Here is a 22,307-nt window from a genome sequence, read left to right on the forward strand (position 1 = left end):
TGAATTGAAGCCTGGTGGCCATTTGGCACCATCCCAAAAACATTGACAGGCAATCTATCTTATGGTTGCCAGTAACCTCAGGATTTGTATTATTGTTTCTGAACATCACCGTTCACATGGCCAATGAGAATATGCTGGACAGAGAGCCAAGTATTAAAGTACCTGCATATATTTCCAGAATGTAGTACTCCAAGTACTTTTTGTTTATATATTTATGACATTTATACCCCACATTATCCCAATCAATCTTGAGTTCAGTGTGGCTTACAATCAAAACATTTATAGAGAGAAAGTTATTACTGTACTAATAATATGTTAAATACAAAATAAGCAGGAAAAAAAATTGTTTAGAAAGGTAATACACAAGGCAAAAAGTAAAGAACACAGGAAATGTGCAGAACTTGGCAGAACAAAACTGGATTAAGTTAGAGCCATTTTCTCTTAATAAGAACTTAGCAAAGAGGTAAGATTTAAGATCCTTGCAAAATTTTAATTAATCTTGTTGACTTCTAATGGCCGCTGGCAGAGAGTTCCACCACTTGGTGCCCTGATAGGTAAAACTGGCAGAGTGCACTGATCTGTAAATCACTTTCTTGGAGTTCAGGAAATGTAGTCTCATGTAGTTCCTTGCACCAGGTGAGGCATTTCGCAGATGAAGTTTAATCAGCGGTTGCATATAATCTGGTGCTACACCATATAATAATTGCAAGATGAAAACGCAAGGCTTAAATATAATCCTTGCTTTTATGTGATGCCAATGCAACTTAAGTAAAAAAGGGGAGGCCCTATCAAAACGAGATACTTGGAAGACAAATCTAGCTGCAGTATTCTGAGCAGTCTGCATTTTTTTCAGAAAGCCCACCTTGCAGCCAGCGTAAATGGAGTTACAGTAATCAAGTTGAGTTAAGACTAGAGACTGTTGAAGCAACCTAAAGATATTGGAGGAAAAGTAGGATCTTATATGTTTAAGTTTCCAAAGGGTCTTAAAAGATTTGGCAATTATAGAGGATAGCTGAGTTTCAAAAGTTAGATGCCGATCTATAATTACCTCTAATATCTTTAGATTAGTTTCCAAAGGATAAGAAGCCTGATCATTGGTGAAACTGCTATATGGGCTGTGATCAAAAGGATTAGTAATTACCATGAATTTAGTTTTTTCTCTCTTTAATTTCAGCTTAAACTCAGAGGGCCATAACTCCATCAAATCAAGCTTCTCTCTGGCCTTAGGTAGAATTTCATGTATTATAAACCATTTTTAACTGGAATGAAGATGGTAACATCAGCATAAATAGAGTGAAAGCCCGCCATTTCTAATCTGTTACCCAAAGGGGCCATCATAACAGGGAATAGGATGGGGAGATGAAGGTGATCCTTGAGGCACGCCACAGACAGTAGACCATGGCTGTGAAAGAGAGCCCAACATTTTTACCTGATAAGATCTTAACTTTAGAAAATGCTGTAACCATGCTAGGACTTTCCCACATAAACTAAAATGATCTGATAAGTTTAATAATAGATCATGATCGACCACATCAAAAGCGCTAGACATGTCAAATTGCATCACTAAAAACTTACTACCCAAACTGACTTCTTCTCAAAAGTTCGATACTAAGATAGAGAGGACTGTTTTAGTATTATAACAAAGTCTGAAACCCACCTGTGATTTATGCAGGAGGGAAAAGGAAGATAGGAAGTCCATTAGTTGAGCTGCCATTATACTCTCCATAACCTTGACCAAAAGTGGAATAGTGTTAATCACTTGCAGATACCAGGGCATTCTTAGGAATAGGGGTGAGTATAATAGAATCCTTCTCCATGAGGAAAGGACCACAAGATAAAATGTATGAGATATGTGACTGAAGGAGATCAACAAATGAGCTGGGAGCGCTCTTTAGCAAGTGACTAGGACAGGCATCCAAAGCACACTGTGAGGAGGAATACTTTAAAAGAGAGGATTTGACTGTATTAAGCGAGGGAATACAGAAAATAGACCAGAATCTATCTGCAACAGCATCATCATAAGAATTAGATAATACACTGTCTGCACTGAAGAATGGCAATTAGACTTGTTAACAACTTCCCTGATTTTAATTATTTTCTGTTCAAAGTAAGTGGCTAGTTGAATCGCAGTGGGAGTAGGCTCAGTGGTTACAGTCAATTGTTTAGTATATATTAGGGGCTCATTTTCAAAGCACTTAGACATACAGAGTATCATAGGTTACTGCGGTACTTTTTATGTCTTTAAGTGCTTTGAAAATGAGCCCCATGAGTCTATTAACTAGTTTGTACAACTTGTGAACATACAAATGTTTTCTATTTAACATGCTGCATTGTTTTGCCATGCATTATTTAGATTTTTTTGGTACATAATTCCCTGAAGTGTATTACAGTGTGTATAATACCATCAGAAATAGAGGTACTGGAGGAGGCAGCTGGTAGACACTGAAGGGGTCCTTTTCCTGCTATGTTCAAAAGTGCCCCTACTGTCCCATTTTTGTTGTTGTTGTTGTTGTTAAAAGTGGTGCTTGTGCAGGGGGAGCAGTGTTCTCCCCCCCCCCCTAAGCTGCGCTATACATTCAGTAGGTGGGTACATAAGTACCACCATACTGGGACAAGACCAAGGGTCCATCAAGCCCAGCATCCTGTCTCCGACAGCGGCCAATCCAGGCTTCAAGAACCCGACAATCCCCCCCCCCCCCAAAAAAAAAAAAAAAAAATTAATAATGTTCAATGGACTTTTCCCTCAGGAATCTGTCCAAACCCCCTTTAAATTCCGTAAGGCCAGCTGCTGTCACTACATTCTCCAGCAATGAGTTCCAGAGTCTAACTACACGCCGAGTAAAGAAAAACTTTCTCCTATTTGTTTTAAATCTACCATATTCTAGCTTCATCTTGTGTCCCCTGGTTTTTTTGTTGTTTGAAAGTGTAAACAAATGCTTCACATCTGTCTGCTCTAATCCGCTGATTATCTTGTAGACTACTATCATATCACCCCTCAGCCGCCTTTTCTCCAAGCTGAAGAGCCCTAACCTTCTCAGCCTTTCCTCATAGGGAAGTCGTTCCATTCCCTTTATCATTTTCGTCTCCCTTCTCTGCACCTTTTCTAATTCCTTTATATCTTTTTTGAGATGTGGCAACCAGAATTGGACACAATACTCGAGGTGCAGTCGCACCATGGAGTGATACAACGGCATTATAACATCCTCGTGTTTTTCCATCCCTTTCCTAATAATATTCAACATTCTGTGCGCTTTCTTAGCTGCCGCAGCACACTGAGCAGAAGTTTTTAACGTCTTATCCACGATGACTCCTAGATCCCTTTCTAGGTCCGTAACTCCTAACGCGGAACCTTGCATGACATAGCTGTAATTCGGGTTCCTCATACCCACATGCATCACTTTGCATTCAGAGTACCTATAAGTGTAGTTAAATTACAGGCAAAAAAGGAGGGAAAGCATGCAGAGCATGGCTCATGGAATTCTTTCCAGCTTCCCTGTGAGTGTTTATGTATGTATATATGTGTGTGTTAAGAACATAAGAAAATCCATACTGGGTCAGACCAATGGTGGTATGGGTGTGGTAAGATTTAGAGGAAAGAATAGTAAAAGGAATTTGAAGGAGCGTTCTTAACCTTGGGCGTGAACATAAGCTGATGAATGGCTGGTGGTCTGTGACCCCAGAATACTGGTGTTAGAACCTTTGCTGTGGGAGGAAAGGCAGAAGAGACAATAAATGATATAGAGAAGCAAGCTTCACGATATTGATAGGGTGCACACTCAGGGTCTGTTTTCCCCTTTCCTGGCTCTGGGCTACTTCAAAAAAAAAAAAAGAAAGAGCAGGAGGAAGTGGAAGTGCTAAGGCAGGAGGGCTTTCTTTCGGGACTTCCCAGCTTGGGCAAGACAGCGTGGGTAGGAGCAGTTGAGAGCTGAAGAGGCACGTGTGGTCTGAGCAGTTTGATGATCACATTATGTCAGACTGTGATAGATTCTGCAACGCCTGTGGAGAGCAAATGTGCAGCTCATCAGTCGACTCCTTTTATGCTCCTTGTGATGGAGAGGTTGCAGGGAAGTTTACTACTTCTGGATCAATGGTTAAGGATGCAGCTGAGACCGAAGGAAGTCGGGGAACTAGCTGCTCTGATGGAGGTGGGTTTTCTACTGGTGGAAACATCCATTTTAGCACAGGGCCACATACCTCCCACACAACAGGATGCAGTGGGCGGTGCCAAAGGTATGGATGTTTCCAGGATCTTGAAGGTCGTCCCAGTAACTGCTGGAGGGTTTTATGAGGGGCAGCATTTGGTGCAGGATATAGTGACCTGTGTGCTTCAGCCATTGACCTCCGTGCCTGCATTGGGGCAACAGGAAGTCTTATGGTGGGGAGGGGGGGTGTTTCTGGAGAGACATGGGCAGAGCCCAAAGGTCCGAAAAGGCCTAGAGAGGACCCAGGCTCGCAATCTTGGAGAAGGCTGGGTAACGAGTGGAGGATGTTGAGGGAAGTTTTTATCCCTTGGGTAGTCAGCCCTAGAGGAGGGGGAACTTCCACTTCCAAAATTGACAAATCTCCAGTGAATTGTTTGGTGCTTGAGGAATGGGGGGCACCCGTAGACTATGCTCAGAAACACCAGGGTCATAGCCAGGCTTTACCCCTTGCCCCAGGAGGACTTGGACTAGTTCTTGAGGTTCCAGAGGGTCAATGTGCTGGCGACAGTGTCGTGAGGACAGTGATACCTGTGGACGGAAAAATAGTCCTGAAGGATACACAAGACAGAAGAGTTGAGTTGCTGTTGAAGCAGAGGTTCATGGCTTCAGCATGGGGTATTCAGGCAGTAATTTGTTGTGGTTACATGGTTAGGGCATGTCCTATGTGACCTGGTGCGTACTGGGGCAAGGTCAGTGGCTTCTGGTAGTTGCTCATTGGGCCTCCTGGCTTCAGAATTGGGCAGCAGATGCAGCCTCAAAGTTGAGGCTTGGTAAGCTCACATTCAGGGGTAATTTCCTATTTGGAGAGGACCTAGAGAAATTAGGTAAGGACTTGAAACTGATCCATAGAAGTTGCCCAAGGATTGAGAGAGGGCAGCTGAGAGGACATTGTCCAGTAGGTTGTGGGTCCCAGCTGAGAATATGGGAAGTTCCCCTGACTTTGGCTGGGGTATTTCAAGAAGATGCAGACTTTTTGGTGAGCTCGGAAACCCAGAGATGTGGGAGGTCCTTCTGGCAGTAATGGTTTACAGTAAGGAGCAGTAGGCTTATTTGAGGAGCTGAGCCATGTGGGAAGTCAGCTTAGGCAGTTTGCTTTGGAATGGGCCCATATCATATCAGACCACTGGGTCCTCATGATGGTGGTCCAAGGTATGCCCTGGTGTTTGTGTAACCTCTTTCAGATGCCTTTGTGGCTTTTCCCTGCAGTTCGAGCAACAAACAAAGCAATGGCTGAGTTGTGAGCCAGTCTCTGATGGCTGAGGTTGTGGTGCCAGTTCTACCAGTGGAGTGGGGCCAAGACTGTTATTCCATGTATTTTGTTGTCCCAAAGAAATGGAGGGGAGGGGGGGGAGGATCCTTTCATTCATTTCTGGAACTCAAGGGAGTCAGTGTGGTGCTCAGTCCTAAAGTTCTACATGGAAATCTTGTGCTCCATGATCGCAGAAGTCCAGCAAGGGAATTTTATTTGATGCCACGTGACCTGGCAGAGGCTAATCTGCATGTTTCAGGTGGTGGACAGTTTAGGCTGTGTGATCAATTATGTCGAGCAACTTTGTTCCCTCATAGACTTTGGAATATCTGGGAGTGAGATTTGATGCCAGAGTGGGCAAAGTGTTCCTCACTGCAGATCGGGTGGAGAGACTGCTTTCTCAGCTGTAGACATTTGTGCTACAGGTGGTGCTGAGAGCCTGGAATTATTTATAGTTACTAGGCTCCATGGTGGTGACTTTGGACTTGGTCTTATCGGTGGGGACTCACATGCATCTCATCCAGTGGGCATTCATGTCATCTCAGTCCTAAGAATGCAGTTCTTAGCTTCTGCTGCTGTTGGTGATGTCCTCAGCATCTCATAAGGGGGATGCCCCTGCATCCCTCCCCTCCTGGGTGGTGCTCATGATGGATGCCAGTCTCCTTGTTTGGAGAGCATGTTACCAGAGGTGAGTGGCTCAGGGAACCTGGACATGGAGGGGGCCTCGTAACCTATAAACAGGCTAGAGGCTTGAGTGGTTTGCCTGGCCCTACTGGCCTTCTATCCCTTATAGGAGGAGGCAGCAGAACAAGTGATGTTAGACAATATGACCACCGTAGCTTACATCAACAGGCATGTGGGAACCAGAAGTGCAGCAGTAACTGCAGAGATCATTCTTCTGTTTCATTTGGCCAAGGAGCACTGGGTACCCTTCTCAGTGTCACATTGGGATGCTCGGAATTTTCTTAGTGAAAACACTGGTCCCAGCCTTATGGTAGCTGGTAGATTGGGTGTTCTGGCTTCTGGTCGATTGGTGGGGTCTGCCAGTATTTGATCTCATGGCGTCTCCTTGAAATGCCAGGGCACCAGGGTTTTTCAGTTAAAAAAAAAGAGGGCTGTCAGGGACTTGATGCATTACTTTTGATGTGGTCACAGGAGCAACCAGTTTGCTTTTTTACCATGGCCTCTCATTGGGTGTGTAGGTTGCAGGATTGTGAGGCATCCCTCTCTGGTGGGAATGATTGCTCTAGATTGGCCGCGGTGACCATGGTATACTGATCTGAGCATTCTATTTATAGGAAAACTATTTCAGTTCCTCAGGGAGTCCAAAATACTGAAAGGTCCATCATGGAGGATCCAGATCTCTTCTAGCTTATGGCCTGGCCCTTTGAGAGACATAAGTTAAAATGGAGAGACACAATTCTCTGGTGGTAGTATCAACACTTCTGAAAGCTCAAGAGTGTGTCAGTATCTTATGGTGAGAACCTAGAAAGCCTTTGATGGGTGATGCTTCAGTCCAAGGTTATGGCACAGCAGGCAGATGATGTGCTTGCCTTTCTGCAGGAGGGGTTTGAGTAGGGGCTGTCCCTTAATACTTTAAAAGTTCAAGTGTTAGCCTTAACATATTATAGAGAGTGCTGACTGAATATCAGCCAGGGTGTTTTTCGTGGCAATAAGTTCAGCCAGGCAGGTGTCAAAGTTGCGGGTGCTTTCTTTTTGGGATCCTTACCTTTCTTTGTCAGTGGATTCCGTTTCATTCAAGATGGTGTCTTCCTTTTTATTGATAGTGGTGTGTCTTTTTCATGTGAATCAAGTAGTGTGTCTTTGGTTGTTTCTCATAAGGGGAACTGAAAGCCTCTTGCATGTTCTAGATCAGGGTTTATCAAGCCAGTCTGGTTTTCAAGATATCCACAGTGAGTATTGATGAGCTGTATTGCATACAGTAGAGCTAGTGCATGCAGATTTCTTTCATGCACTTTCATTGTGGATATCTTGAATTCTCTCATGATGTCTTTTCTTATCAATAACTAATTTTCTTTAAACTTTGCCTCCCAATACCCATACACATTCCCACTGCTCCATGGGAATCTTTATCGCAAACTCTTTATCCATTGCTGTATCTACGTGTCCTAACCTCTTACTACTAGGTGATGTTTTCCACGTTGACAACACCTGTTCCACCCACGACAGACACTTCCTTTTCCTTATTTCTGATCTCAACCTCACTTACCGCATTCACTTCCCAACTCACGCTGCTGGTCACACTCTGGACCTCGTTCTTTCAGCTTTCAGGTAGAATACTTTTAATCTAGCATTTTCATTCAACCTCTTTAACTTGGTCTGATCATCTCGTAATTTCCTTCAGCCTTCATATTCCCCAAACTTCCAGTACAGACATACACCCTTCCCTCTTCAGGACCTGCCTTTTCCCACACATTGATCCCTCATCAATTCTCTCCCTCAGCACAGCTTTTTCTTCTAGTTTCATGACTGCCCCCCTTGAAACTCTAGTTTCCCTCTGGAATTCAACCCATTGAGCCTAACTGCCATCTTTTTCACCACAGTGTGGTTTCCCTCATCAGCGGTGCCACTTGTGTAATTAGTGGTATCATACTGGTTTAACCATATTAAGGTGTCATCTCATCACGCTGAATGGACCTGGAGAAAGCACAAATCAACTGAGACGCTAACTTCATACCAAACCTCCTATCACTTTTACCACAGAAAGGTAAAACGAGCAAAAACGTCTTTGTCTCTACACAGATCATTAAATCTATTAACAACCCCCCAAATCTCTTCTCAGTTCTTTGAGATCTCACTGTTTTAGGGCCTGTTAATATACCATTGAGCTCCCTTTCCCATAATGCCCTTGATTCAGCCTTCATTGCAAAGTAAACCAGCTCAAATCTAAACCAAACCCGCTTCCCAGTGCTCTAATTATAGCTTCTTACCCTATTCCTCCCCTACCCCACCACTGCCTGTCAGAACCCTGTCAACTCTTACATTACAGCGCTGCGTAACCCTAGTAGCGCTCTAGAAATGTTAAGTAGTAGTAGTAGATAGCATTAGCTTACCGATCAGCTATTGACACTCCTTTTCCATTCTCAGTCTGGCAATGTTCACTAAATTTCTTTGTTCAGTTAGACTCAATATTTGTTCTCTTGACCCAATCCTCTCACCATGGCTCATCAATCCCCAACACTGCCTCATACCTTTTCCTCTACAAATGGTCACCAATAGTCTCTCCACAGGAGAATTCCCATTTAACTGGAAACATACAGTCGTTAAAACTATTCTCAAAAGAACAAGACTAAACAGTGACCTTTCCTCTAGCTACCATCCTATCTCAAATCTCTGCATTGTATCGAAGATTATTTAACATATTGCTTTTAAGCAGCTTCTTAATCATGTTGAAGCTTGCAACCTTTTGCACCCATGAAAGTCATGCTTCTGCCCTGGGCATAGCTGCAAGACCATCCTCACAGCCCTTCTGAGTGAACTCCACAAGACTCTGGACACCGGTAGCATCACTTTCTTAGGGCCCTGTTTACTGAGCTGCGCTAAAGACATGCTACGGTTTTTAGTGCGTTCTAATGCTAGAGATACCCGTAGGAATATATGGGTGTCTCTAATGTTTAGCGTGCTCTAAAAACGCTATCACATCTAGTAAACAGGGCTCTTAGTTTCTCTAGATTTTACAGCAGTGTTCATTCTTGTAGATCATAATCTTTTATACTCTAGGTTAGAAACTCTGAACATCTCTGGTACAGTACACTTATGGTTCTTGGCATTTCTTAAGGTTTGTTCTTAGGGCCCTGCTTCCAGAGCTTCTGGAAGGGTTACTGTGCCAGTCTGCTTCGGTGTTGGGGGTGCTTGTGCTTTCTGTACCATCGGCTACAGCGGTATCTGGCCCTTCGCCTGTGGTTAGGTCCCCGACCTCGGTGCTGCCTGCAGCATCGGTGTCAGCTGCCACCTAGGTCGACTCTCCCTCAATGTAGGTGGAGGAAGCTTCACCGGAGTCTAGGCGGGCGTCAACTTCTCGGCATGGCCATCGAGAACGTCGTACCTCGGTATCGAGGCAGGCTCAGTTTCGGACTGCTCTGAGATGTCTTGTCCGATACTGAAGATGATCGTTCGTGGGAGGAAGAGGAGGATCCCAGGTACTCTTTAAGAGTGATCTGGAACGCTCTAAAGGCTTTCAGAGATTGGCTGTCCAACCATGTCATCTTAATTCAGATAGACAATCAGGTTGCCATGAACTACACCAACAAGCAGGGGGGTACTGGATCTCACCCTCTCTTCAGGAAGCTGTCCAGATGTGGCTTTGAGCATGCCGTCACGGCATGTTTCTCCAAGCCACTTATCTGGCAGGTGTAAACAACAGTCTGGCCGACAGACTGAGCAGGATAATGCAACCTCACAAGTGGTCACTGAACATGGGCTTAGTCCGCAAGATCTTCCGAGCGTGGGGCACCCCCTCAGTGGATCTTTTTGCCACTCAGATCAATCACAAGGTCCCTCAGTTCTGTTCCAGGCTTCAGGCCCACGACAGACTAGCGTCAGATGCCTTTCTCCTTCATTGGGGGACAAGCTTCTGTATGTGTATCCTCCCATACCTCTAGTAGGGAAGACTTTGCTGAAACTCAAGCATGATTGCGGAACCATGATTCTGATTGCACATTTGTGGCTGCGTCAGATCTGGTTCCCTCTTCTTCTGGAGTTGTCCTCCGAGGAACCGTGGAGATTGAACTGTTTTCCAACCCTCATCACCCAGAACGAGGGGTCGCTTCTACATCCCAGCCTCCAGTCTCTGGCTCTCATGGCTTGGATGTTTAGAGCTTAGAATTCGCCTCCTTAGGACTTTCAGAGGGTGTCTCCTGAGTCTTGCTTGCTTCTCAGAAAGATTCCACATAGAGGTGTTACTCTTTTAAATTGAGGAGGTTTGCCATCTGGTGTGACAGCAAGGCCCTAGATCCTTCTACACTTATCAGAGTCTGGTCTCAAGATGAACTCCGTAAGGGTTCACCTTAGTGCGATTAGTGCTTATCACCGCTGTGTAGAGGGTAAGCCTATCTCTGGACAGCCTTTAGTTGTTCGATTCATGAGAGGTTTGCTTTTGTCAAAGCCCCCTGTCAAACCTCCACCAGTGTCGTGGGATCTCAACGTCGTTCTCACCCAGCTGATGAAAGCTCCTTTTGAGCCACTGAATTCCGGCCATTTGAAGTCCTTGACCTGGAAGGTCATTTTCTTGGTGGCAGTTACTTCAGCTCGTAGAGTCAGTGAGCTTCAGGCCTTGGTAGTGTTTCCCCCTTTATCAAGTTTCATCACAACAGATTAGTCCTCCGCACGCACCCTAAGTTCCTGCCAAAGGTGGTGTCGGAGTTCCATGTGAACCAGTCAATTGTCTTGCCAATATTTTTTTCCCCGTCCTCATAACCGCCCTGGCGAAAGCAGTTTGCACACCTTGGATTGCAAGAGAGCATTTGCCTTTTACGTGGAGCAGACAAAGCTCTTTAGACAGTCCGCCCTGTTGTTTGTTTTGATTCCAACAGGAGGGGAGTCACCATCGGAAAACGCACAGTCTCCGATTGGCTAGCAGATTGCATATCCTTCACTTACGCCCAAGCAGGGCTGACTCTGGAGGGCCATGTCACGGCTCACAATGTTAGAGCCATGGCTGCGTCAGCGGCTCACTTAAAGTCAGCCTCCATTGAGGAGATTTGCAAGACTGCAACGTGGTCATCAGTCCACACATTCACATCTCACTACTGCCTCCAGCAGGATACCCGATGCGATAGTTGGTTTGGGCAGTTGGTGCTGCATAATCTGTTCGGGGTTTAGAATCCAACTCCACCCTCCTAGACCCATTTTTGTTCTGTTCCAGGATGCACTCTCAGTTAGTTGTTTATGGTTTCAGGCCAATCTATGTTATGTCCTCGCCATTGCGAGGCCCAATTGACCAATGTTCATTATTTTGAGTGAGCCTGTTTGCTAGGGATACCCCACTTCCTTGTCATCAGCAGCAGATGAATCCATTACGAATGGGTTGTGTCCACCTACCAGCAGAGTGAGATAGAGAACACTGAAAACCATGGTGCCTCTAGGACGGCTAGCTCCATCTGCCTCTCAGTATTTCTCTATCTCCCAGCAGGGTAGGACGCAGCTTGTACAGCTCCTTGAAAATTTCTGCCTGGGGAGGCTCCTGTGCTTGGCCAGTTGAGTTGTGGTGTTGTGGCTGGTGGTGCCCACTTTAAAGGCACATAGGTTCGCACTTTCCCTGCCTTTCCCACTTCCCCCTTGTGGATGTAGGCATATAGGTTTGCCCTGTCCCTGCCTTTCCCACCCTCTACTGCCTCCGGAGTACCTCTGTAGCTGTTTGCCTCCAACTTTCCTCACAGCGTAAAAAAAAAAAAAAAAAAAAACACGCTTTTTATGCGCTGCTATTCTGAGGCTTTTATTGACTTGCAGCTTGACCGTAGCTCGGTGGACTTGGTCCTTTGAGGTAAGAGTGGTACTCAGCTCCTCCAGGGAGGGCCCGCGGATGGCGTTCCGATCGGGGTGATTTTGGCGCGAAGCCGCCATTTTGTATTTTCTTCTGCTGTTTTTCGGCGATGGCTGCTGAGGGAGTTAAGCGCTGTTCCTGTTGTGGCAAGAGCAGATCAGCAGTGGGGCTCTGTAAAACATGCTGTATAGACGGTAGAGCCAGTACGAACATGGTGAGCAATGAGTCTTCCCGCTCAATGGAGCTGGCAGCGGGCGCCATCTTGGAAGTCCCACATGGCTCGACCCCTGGGGTTGCGGAGGAGTCTGTGAGCAGAGGGGCGCCTCGGGCCGAGGCTACCAGAGGAGCTTCGTTCCCCGTAGCTCCTAATTCGGAGACTGGAGGTCAGGCTGAGTTTTTCTCCCCCGAGTTTGTGCTTATTTTACATAAAGCCTTCATGCTGAAAAGAGCTCTGCCACAGGTGTCTGACGCTTCGTTGCTATCTGGTCTCCCTCTGACTGATGATGGCCCGGGGCAGATGTCAGAAGTGGATTTATTTATTTATTGCATTTGTATCCCACATTTTCCCACCTATTTCGGGTTCAGTGTGGCTTACAATACATTGTGAATGGTGGAAATACAGTTTGTTACAACTTGGTTATGGATTACATTGTGAGGAGTTATGCAAAAACAAGTCAGTGTCGTTAAGGGACTAGAACAATGGAGAAGAACAATAGAACAATGGAAGGAAATAACGGGAAACTGACAGGGCAGCTGAACAATAGTAGGAGAACATTCGGTATAACCTTTTTCTGTGATTAGAGGTATAAATGTGGTGAAATTACGGGGGATGGGAAATTCAGAAGGAGTGTATTGTTGTATCACTAACAGTGTGTGTGGACTTCATGTGTTTTCATCCTTGCAGTAAATCTTATCAAAGAGATGAGTTTTCAATGATTTGCGGAAGTTGGTTAGTTCGTAGATCGCTTTCAGGTTGCGTGGCAGCGCATTCCAGAATTGCGCGCTCGTATAAGGAAAGGCTGACGCGTGCAGCGTTTTGTATTTTATGCCTTTGCAATTAGGGAAGTGAAGGTTGAGGAAAGTTCGGGATGATCTTTTAGCATTTCTGGGTGGTAGGTCTATTAAGTCAGACATGTAAGCTGGGGCTTCACCGTGAATGATTTTGTGGACTAATGTGCATACTTTAAAAGTAATGCGTTCCTTGAGTGGGAGCCAGTGTAGCTTCTCTTGTAAGGGTTTGTCACTTTCGTATTTTGGTTTTCCGAAGATGAGTCTGGCTGCTGTGTTCTGGGCTCTTTGAAGTTTCCTCAGTATTTGCTGTTTACAACCTGCGTATAGTGAGTTGCAGTAATCCAGATGGCTGAGTACGAGGGATTGCACTAGGCTGCGAAAGACGGATCTTGGGAAGAATGGTCTTATTCTTTTCAGTTTCCACATGCAGTAGAACATTTTTTTGGTTGTGTTGTTTGCACGAGTTTCAAGTGTTAAGTGGCGGTCAATAGTGACTCCAAGGATTTTTAGAGTTTCTGAGATTGGAAGGTTTAGCTTTGGTGTGTTTATAGGATGCCCCTGAGCGTTGGATACACGCTAAACATAGACGGGTAAATTCCCCTTCGGAAAGTGGCGCACCTCCCTCCCCCCCCCCCCCCCCCCGAGGTCGGGCTGTGGGGACTCAGAGGGATCTGGCAGGCCTTCGTGGTCTGAGGAGCCAGAGGAAGGTGCCGGTTTGCCACTGGATCTGGATGATCCCACTGCGGTTCGTATTTTCCACCGCGATGAGCTGCCAGCGCTTATCTCTGATGCCTTACAGGCCCTCTCTATTGATGATCCTGTTCAAGGCGAGGCCTCCTCTGGTAATCCGAGGATGGCGAGTACTAAGAAACCTGCTCGAGCCTTTCCTTTGCATGACTCCATCCAAGAGCTTATTTCTGCTCAATGGGCTGACCCAGAGGGGCCCTTGAAAGTGACCAGGGCGATGGGGCATCTTTACCCTCTGAGTGAGGAGCACTTGGCCCGTTTTGGGATGCATAAAGTGGATGCCTTAGTCACGGCTGTGACAAAAAGACCACCCTCCCAGTAGAGGGAGGGGTCGCCCTGAAGGACATTCAGGACCGGCACCTGGAATCAGCGCTAAAACGGTTCTTTGAGATTTCGGGCCTAGCCTTAAGGGCGTCTGTTTGCAGTTCTTATGCTGCTCGAGCCTGCCTTTCTTGGTTACAACAAGCTGTGGAACAGCCCGTGGATGGTGCGGAGTCCCTCGCTGAGGTTGCACCATGCATGGAGTCGGCCTTGTCATTTTTAGCTGACGCTCTCTATGATCTGGTCAGAGCTTCGGCTAAACAGATGTCTGTGGCGGTGTCCGCCCGCCGCCTTCTATGGCTACGGCATTGGGTGGCTGACATGGCCTCTAAGCAAAGGCTGGTGAAGTTGCTTTTTCGGGGCCTTCTGTTATTTGGAGAGGAGTTGGAGAGGATTGTAAAAGACCTGGGGAATGCTAAACCCCAGCGGTTACCTGAAGATAGGCCGCGGCCTCCTTCCAAGGGTCAGGTGGTTCCCTCCTCCTCTAGACCTTGCTTCCGTGAAGCTAGAAGGTATCGCCCGGGGCACTCTGCTGGGTTTACTCAACATACCCATTTTCAGCAGAGGAATTCCTTTCGCTCGGACAAGCGATCCGCAGCGCCCGGTGCTAGGCCTGGAGTCCAAGGGCGACCCTCTCAATGATGGTGCTCCGGTCCACTCCTCCTTTACAGCTGTAGGAGGATGCCTTTCCCTCTTTCTAGAGGAGTGGACCAAGATTACCTCGGATCAGTGGGTCCTGGACCTGATCAGAGAAGGTTACCGATTGGAATTCAATGCCCCGGTGAGAGACGTGTTTGTGGAGTCCCGATGCGGTACTGCCGTCAAACGGGCGGCTGTAGAGGAGACCCTACAAGTCTTGTTGCTTAGCCGAGATTGGGTGGCAGAGCCAGCCGGTGGTGGGAGGTGAGGATAGTGCTGGGCAGACTTATACGGTCTGTGCCGGGGCTGGTGGTTGGGAGGCTGGGATAGTGCTGGACAGACTTATACGGTCTGTGCCCTGAAGAGGACAGGTACAAATCAAAGAAGGGTATACTCAAAAAGTAGCACATATGAGTTTGTCTTGTTGGGCAGACTGGATGGACCATGCAGGTCTTTTTCTGCCATCATTTACTATGTTACTATGTTTGTTGCACCTTGGAGTGGTGATCCATGTGCCTCCTGCCGAACATTGCTGCAGTCATTACTCCATTTACTTTGTGGTGCCGTGAAAAGGCGGGTCTTTTTGGCCCATTCTCGACTTGAAGGAAGTCAACAAGTCTCTGAGAGTGCGGCATTTTCACATGGAAACTCTGCGCTCAGTCATTGTAGCGGTACAGCCAGGAGAGTTCCTCATGTTTCTGGACCTAAAAGATGCTTACTTGCACATACCTATTTGGCCCCCTCACCAACGGTTCCTCCGATTTGCAGTGTTGGGAAGACATTTCCAGTTTTGGGCCTTGCCTTTTGGCCTCGCCACAGCTCCCCAAACCTTTTCAAAGGTAATGGTGGTAGTAGCTGCCTTTCTCAGGCGAGAGGGTATCCGGGTTCACCCGTACGTAGACGACTGGCTCATCAGAGCGGACTCGGCAAAAGAGAGTCGTCATGTTACAGCCAGAGTGGTCTCAGTACTGCAGTCTCTGGGCTGGGTTGTCATTGTACCCAAAAGTCACCTGACCCCCTCTCAATCTCTAGAATATTTGGGGGTCCGGTTCGACACGGCCTCGGGGTTTGTTTATCTACCCCACCAAAGGCGGTGCAAGCTTCAGAATCAGGTCCGTCTGCTCCTGAGGATGCCTCACCCGCGAGCTTGGGACATTGTCCAGCTGTTGGGGTCGATGGCGGCCACCTTAGAAGTGGTGCCATGGGCAAGAGCGCATGTGAGACCTCTGCAGATTGCCCTGCTTCAACGATGGTCTCCGATGTCCCAGGATTATCAGCGCAGACTCATGTGGCTCCCTGCGGCCCGACTCAGTATGAAATGGTCGCTCTCAGACAGCATGCTGCGGCGAGGAATGCCGCTAGCGCTTCCTGATTGGTGCCTGGTGGTAACGGATGCCAGCCTGAAGGACTGGGGAGCACATTGCCAGGGAAGCTATTCCCAGGGTCTATGGACATCCGAGGAAATGGGGTGGTCCATCAATCGCTTAGAACTGAGAGCGATATTTCAGGCGCTTCTGGCCTTTCACAAAACCCTGGAGGGACTGGCTGTTAGTGTTCTGTTGGACAACACGACAGCAGTGGCCTACATAAATCGACAAGGCGGCACTCAGTGCAGAGCACTGACCGCGGAGGCCGCTCTAATTTGCCACTGGGCCGAGCTACATCTGCAGCTTCTGTCAGCAGCTCACATAGCAGGTCAGAGCAACGTGCAAGCCGATTTTCTAAGCAGGCATCAAATCGACCCAGCGGAGTGGGAACTGGCAGACGAAGTGTTCCTTCAGATCTGTGCCAAATGGGGAAAGCCCGTAATGGATCTTATGGCGTCAAGCACAAATGCCAAAGTCCCGTGCTTTTTCAGCAGACGGAGAGATCCTCGCTTGGCGGGGTTGGATGCCTTGGCTCAACCCTGGCCTCCGGGCCTCCTGTATGTGTTCCCTCCTTGGCCCTTAATAGCGCGGCTCCTCCTGCAAATTTGGCTACATCAAGGAGTGGTGATCCTCATTGCCCCGGATTGGCCCAGGCGGCCGTGGTATGCGGACCTCCGGCGAATGCTGGTGGATGCTCCCCTTCCTTTGCCTCTGGTTCCGAACCTGTTGACGCAGGGCCCGGTGACCATGGAAGATGCGTGCCGCTTTGGTCTTACGGCATGGCTATTGAGAGGGCGCAATCGAGAGACAAGGGCTGTTCTAACAAGGTCATCTTGACTCTCATGCAGGCTCGCAAGCGTTCCACTTTTGTTGCTTATGCTCGGATCTGGCGCCAGTTTGAGGCTTGGTGTTCTTCTAAAGCGATCACACCCATGTGGGCTTCTGTCTCGCCGATACTTGACTTTCTGCAGGATGGTTTACAAAAAGGCTTGGCCTATAATTCCCTGCGTGTTCAAGTGGCAGCATTGTCATGCTTTCGGGGGAAGGTCGCTGGCCTCTCCCTGGCTTCACATCTGGACATTGCACAGTTTCTGAGAGGGGTGCTTTGGCTCTGGCCTCCCGTGTGGGCCCCTCTGGCCTGGAACCTGGGCTAGTATTAAAGGCTGTTCAGTGTTCGCCCTTCGAGCCGCTGAAGCGAGCTTCGGAGAAGGATGTGACTCTAAAGACGGTCTTTTTGGTGGCCATTGCATCGGCAAGACGGGTATCTGAGCTCCAGGAGCTGTCCTGTCGAGACCCTTTTCTGCAATTCTCAGAGTCTGGAATAACGGTACGTACTGTGCCTTCCTTCATGCCTAAGGTGGTTTCAGCGTTTCACCTAAACCAGCCTATTTTTCTGCCCTCCTTTACTAGGGAGAAGTTTCCGGAATCTTTTGGGCAGTTGCACCTCCTGGATGTGCGCCGGGCTCTGTTGCAGTATCTGCAGATGTCAAATGCTTTCAGGACCTCTGATCACCTTTTTGTATTGTTGTCAGGTCCTCGCAGAGGGTCTCCAGCCTCTAAAGCCACTATAGCCCATTGGGTTAAGGAAGCCATTTTTTCTGCATATTTGCTGTCTGGCCTGCCTCCGCCTGACGCCTTTAAGGCTCATTACACAAGAGCGATTTCCTCCTCTTGGGCTGAAACTGGAGCACTCTCTCTTCAAGAGATATGTAGTGCAACATCTTGGGCTTCTAAGTTTTCTTTTGTCCGACATTACAGGCTGTATGTGGCTGCCAGGTGGGACACGCTTTTTGGAGTACAAGTGCTGGCGTGTGGTGTGGCTTGTTCCCGCCCTATCTAGGAATTGCTTTGATACATCCCATTCGTAATGGATTCTTCTGCTGCTGATGACAAGGAAGGGAAAATTAGGTTCTTACCTTGGTAATTTTCTTTCCTTTAGTGACAGCAGATGAATCCATGATCCCTCCCTGATTGACTCTGTTTTGTGTTCAGTTTTTCCTGCAGACATATTCCCTCATTGGGAGAAGTTGGAAAACAGTCTTCAGGATTTCTGTTCTTCTACAGGAGGTTGAGTTCATCTTTCCTTTGTGTTATTGCTCCTGTTCTGGGGCGTTCGTTCGCTGTGAGGAAAGTTCATGTTATGCTACTTTGCGGTTTTACACTGCTTTGGAAGCTTCAAAATACTGAGAGGCAGATGGAGCCAGCCGTCCTAGAGGCACTATGGTTTTCAGTGTTCTCTATCTCTCCCTCTTGGTAGGTGGACACAACCCATTTGTAATGGATTCATCTGCTGTGACTAAAGGAAAAAAATTACCAAGGTAAGAACCTAATTTTCCCATGTGAGAACAAGCAGCCTGCTTGTCCTCGGAGAAAGCGAAGATACATACCTGTAGCAGGTATTTTCCGAGGACAGCAGGCTGATTGTTCTCACAAACCCTCTCACCTCCCCTTTGGAGATGTTGTTTGTTTATTATTTGCTTTTTGATTAAACTGAGCGGGAACGCTCACACGACTTTGGGAAGACAGCCGTGCATGCTTGGTGTGCGCTGCATACGCGCTAGAAGACTCTGGCAAAACTTTTTTAATATTTTGCTTGCAAAATTGCCGATTCCCGGCCCGACGTGGACGTCGACCCACTTGTGAGAAGAATCAGCCTGCTTTCCTCAGAGAATACTTGCTACAGGTATGTATCTTTGTAGTTCCTTCTAATTCCCCTAGTTAAGATTATGCCCAAAAACTAAGGGATAAGGCCCATCCTTTTGCATATGTCTTGATTACCTTATTTAAAGAAGGCAGTGTCATAACTGTTGGAGCTATACATAGTACCCAAACCAATACCCTTTCCAAACAACTTGCCAATCAGTGCTGGTATCTCCCTGATCCTTCATCTCACATATTAATTCAGTGGAAGCACTCTTGTGGAAATGGATGACACCCCCCCACCTTACATTATCCTGATGATAGCCAGTATGTCTCTCCAACCCAACTCTGTTGAGCTTCACATGTTCAGTTTCATTAAGATGAGTCTGCTGGTAGCATAGCTAAAACTGTATTATTTTATAAGCCTTTGCAGAATTTTGCATATTTATGGTACACATGCAGCCTGTGTTACCTCATGCCAACCTCAAGAACTCTCTGCTAACTTTAGGGGTAATCCAACATTTACCAGTCTTTCTGTGACTGTGGCCATATAGAACACGTGACCTCCCAGAGGCTTTGTCCAGTTATGTGTTTTATGGATGGCTTGCCCAGGTCATGACCCCCAAATATGTGTTTCCAGATCCCATTTGTTGTCATGACCTTTAATTTGGGAAGTCCTGGCCTAGTCTCTCGCAGCAGAGAAAATACCTCAAGCCTAGGATATCCCCCAGAATCACTGAATCTATGGTCAATTACCTTCCCCATTCCTCTCTAGACTGTATAATCTGCCTACTCTGCCTACCCAACTCACCCCCTTCCCTCCTTCTTCCATCTGAAAAGCTCATGACTGAACACTCACCCTCCTTTTGACGGCAGAGAAAGACCTGCACGGTCCATCCAGTCTGCCCAACAAGATAAACTCATATGTGCTACTTTTTGTGTATACCTGACCTTGATTTGTATCTGCCATTTTCAGGGCACAGACCATAGAAGTCTGCCCAGCACTAGCCCTGCCTCCCACCACCGGCTCTGCCACCCAATCTCTGCTAAGAAATGAGATTAGAAAAAAAACATGAAAGAGAAAACTAATTAATGTTTACTATCTGTAACAGATAAAGATTTTAATCTGAGCCGTTCACACAGAAATATACATCCAAGTTGAGTCCATCCCAAGAACCAAGGTCCATGAGACTAATCCCCCAGACTCCCTACTTCATGGTCTGATGCTAACCACAACACCAGTTTGAGACTATGCATGGTACTGGTTATAATCAAGACACCTCTTTATATCATAGAAACCCAGGATCAAGGAAAGCTCAGGGAGGGGAAGGCCTCATAAGCATTCCCACTCTTTGTGAGCAGACAAAAGGGCCAGTCACTTCTGAGCTGTACAAAATTCAAGGACTTTAGGCAATAAAAGGCCATATGTTCCCGATACAGAAGAAACAGCACTGTCAATTTGAAATTGTTGTTGAGTACATGACAGCTCATTGGGCCTCTCATTGGAACATGACTGGGAATCCTCAAGGCCATTGACTCTGTTCCGTTCATCATGAGAGCCACACGGACTCTGTTGATCTTGGCCAGAAAAATCTTAGCCTCCAAAAGTCACCATGATGCTGCCGGAGGTGGGTGGGGAAAAGCAGTGTAAACAGATTTTCTTTGCAGACAAAACTAAATAACTTGAGGAAAAAGGCTTTCCCGAGCTCTGTCACCTTCATGACCTATTTTTTAAAGATAAGGATATTCTTCTACCATGAGCAAACTGATTGCCCGTTGAACTACATAAGAAATGTCTTTCACATGAGCAACGTTTCCAAAATTAATTATAGCCAATCTAGGTTGGAGGATGAGATCCTTGTGCACTCTTAGCCAATACATGTTTTTCACCAGCACAGGGGTGTAAGGATTCCAGCAGATTAACTGGATGGGCAGTTTCTCCTGTGGAGTGACACTGTTTGTACATTTGACAATTGGAATCTCTTCACTGTCATCAGTAGACTCAGGGTTAGCTATGAATCGTAGAATGGAGTGCTTCAACCTCTTTTCTTATGTCTTTTGTTCAACATAAAACAGGAAAATGAGAGCTGATTACTATGTACAGTATATGTAGTAACAAAACAGGAGGGCCAGTATTTAAATCCTTCACATACTCTTAGATCAGGGGTGGGCAACCACGGTCCTCGAGGGTGACAATCCAGTTAAGTTTTCAAGATTTCCACAAGGAATATGGTAGCCGTGTTAGTCCACTCTTAAGGTTATCAATAGAAATCAAACAAAATAAAACATGGAAAAGAAAATAAGATGGGGTATGCTTTGATGTCCCCATGCATACCTCCGACCCACCCCCATCCTCCCACCCTGTCAGACTGTCATAGTAATGCTTGAATGTTTTCACTTATATACACTGTCAGCTAACACATTTGCTTATTTCCGATCTGACGAAGAAGGGCAACCTTCGAAAGCTAATCAAGAAATGTATTAAGTTATGTCCAATAAAAAAGGTATCATCTTATTTTCTTTTCCATGTTTTATTTTGTTTGATTTCTATTGATAACCACAAGGAATATGTATGAGATTGATTTGCATGTATTGCTTCCATTGTATGCAAATAGATCTCATGCATATTGGTTGTGGAAATTTTGAAAACCTGATTGGGTTGTAGCCCTTGAGGACCATGGTTGCCACCCCTGTCCTAGATTTTCATTCTGGGCACACCATTGTTTGTCTAATGGCTGCCATCCTTTAAGGAAATCTCCCCCTTGATTCACACCAAGAATGTGTCTCCAGGAGTTTCTGCCCTGGATGGAAGGGTTAGGATGGCTGTTTGAGTTGGAGTTTTGATGATTAGACATACAGATAGCTAGGTGGCTGGGAGGGTGTGTAGTGTTTCGAAGGTGGTAGACCTCATGGTTATCTAGATATACAGTGCTGGGGAGGTGCCGGCTGTCTTGGTACATATGGGTACAGTGACATAAGTAAACAAGGTTATAATAGCCAAACGTAGGCTCTTTGGTAGAAAGTTTGAAATCTAGAACCTCCAGGGTAGCATTCTTAGAAATGCTCGATGCGCAGGACACAAGAGGCTGGCAGAGTCTCAATGCATGGATGAAGTGATGGTGCAGGGAAGAAGGATTTAGATTTGTTAGCAACTGGGTGACATTCTAGAGGATGGGGAACCTATTCGAAAAGATGGTCTTCACCTTAATCAGAATGGGCAAGGCTGCTGATGCTAATGTTTTAAAATTAGAGAGAGCAATTTTTAAATTAGAATCCAGATCAAAGCCAATGGTTGCTCAGGAGAGCATGTTTTAGAGTGGTTATCTTTGAAGGATACAATCAAAACAAGGAAGTTAGAGCATCCTGATAGGTGCCTTTAACAGAAGAGCAGACAGAGTGAAGACTGCAAATTATCCCTGTCAGCTGCTAAGCAGGTTGTAGATAAAACAAAAACAACAAAAATACCCCCACACATTGAAGTGACTGTGTATTAATGCTAGGTGGCAAAAAAATAAGATGGGAGACTGCATTGCACCACTGGTAACATCCTTTTCTTCTGAGTGAACTCCATTTACCACCACCCTCTGTTTTCTTCCACTTAACCAGTTTTTAACCCAGTTAGTGACTTT

At 46.4% G+C, this 22,307-nt stretch overlaps 1 protein-coding gene across 1 annotated transcript in view; it reads left to right on the forward strand.

The window, feature by feature from the left end:
* Positions 1-22,307, forward strand: part of C2H20orf194 (chromosome 2 C20orf194 homolog) — a 441,211-nt gene that overhangs the window by 141,552 nt on the left and 277,352 nt on the right. The gene's annotated exons all lie outside the window — the stretch shown is intronic.

This window comes from Microcaecilia unicolor, chromosome 2 (genome assembly GCF_901765095.1).
Source record: "Microcaecilia unicolor chromosome 2, aMicUni1.1, whole genome shotgun sequence".
In the NCBI taxonomy this organism is placed as follows: Eukaryota; Metazoa; Chordata; class Amphibia; order Gymnophiona; family Siphonopidae; genus Microcaecilia; species Microcaecilia unicolor.